This window comes from Rhineura floridana, chromosome 1 (assembly GCF_030035675.1).
Source record: "Rhineura floridana isolate rRhiFlo1 chromosome 1, rRhiFlo1.hap2, whole genome shotgun sequence".
Classification (NCBI taxonomy): Eukaryota; Metazoa; Chordata; class Lepidosauria; order Squamata; family Rhineuridae; genus Rhineura; species Rhineura floridana.
In genome coordinates this window covers 290,511,195-290,511,981 of record NC_084480.1, presented here as the reverse complement: position 1 = coordinate 290,511,981, position 787 = coordinate 290,511,195, and positions in this window count along the sequence as shown.

Below are 787 nucleotides of genomic sequence, written 5' to 3'. Positions count from 1 at the left end.
AGTTTTGTCCCTCACGCTTGAGGGCAAGTGACTGACCCCCAAACACATGAGACCCGCTTGTTGTTGGGCAGCTCTCTCTCTTTGGGGAAAGAGGCTTCAGAGGCAGCAGAGGACACTCCACTTTCTCCTCCTGTGACTGGGTTGTTGCCACTGGGTGTTTAACAATAATATATACCACCTAAAAAAAAAATTGGTACCGATTAGAACTGTAAAACCTTGTACACTGCACGGAAGTTTACAGCTTGATATAGAAGGATATTTTTTCACGCAATACACTGTAAAGCTCCCTTGTGTCATGGTATTGATGTTCATGTGAAAATGTTCATTCAGGATAGAAAGGCAGAGAGACCTTTTTTTTTTTAAAGTGCATTCTAGCCAATGTGGGGACTGCATTCACACTGCAGAGCCAGAAATGCTAAAGGCACGTTTACAACCCAAGCCTAAAAAAGTTTACTTGGAAATAAGTCCTGCTGTGTTCAATGGTATTTCTTCCTAACTGTGCTTAGTATTCTGTGCAGGCAAATAAGGGAGTAAAATTCTCATCCTTTCAGTGGGGCTTACTACGAAATAAAAGTGCATAGGACTGTCTGGAATCCTCACTGGAATCACTTCCCCTAGTTTGGGCCAAAATCAGGCAGTGTCAACTTAATAAATGTGTGAGCTCTAGTAAACAATGAGATGCACATATGTCATGTGTGAAAATGTCCTTATTCAAAGGTAACAGAATTCATGAAGCCCTCACGGATTCTTTTAACACCACCTCACAAAAGTTTAGGTCTCAAACCTG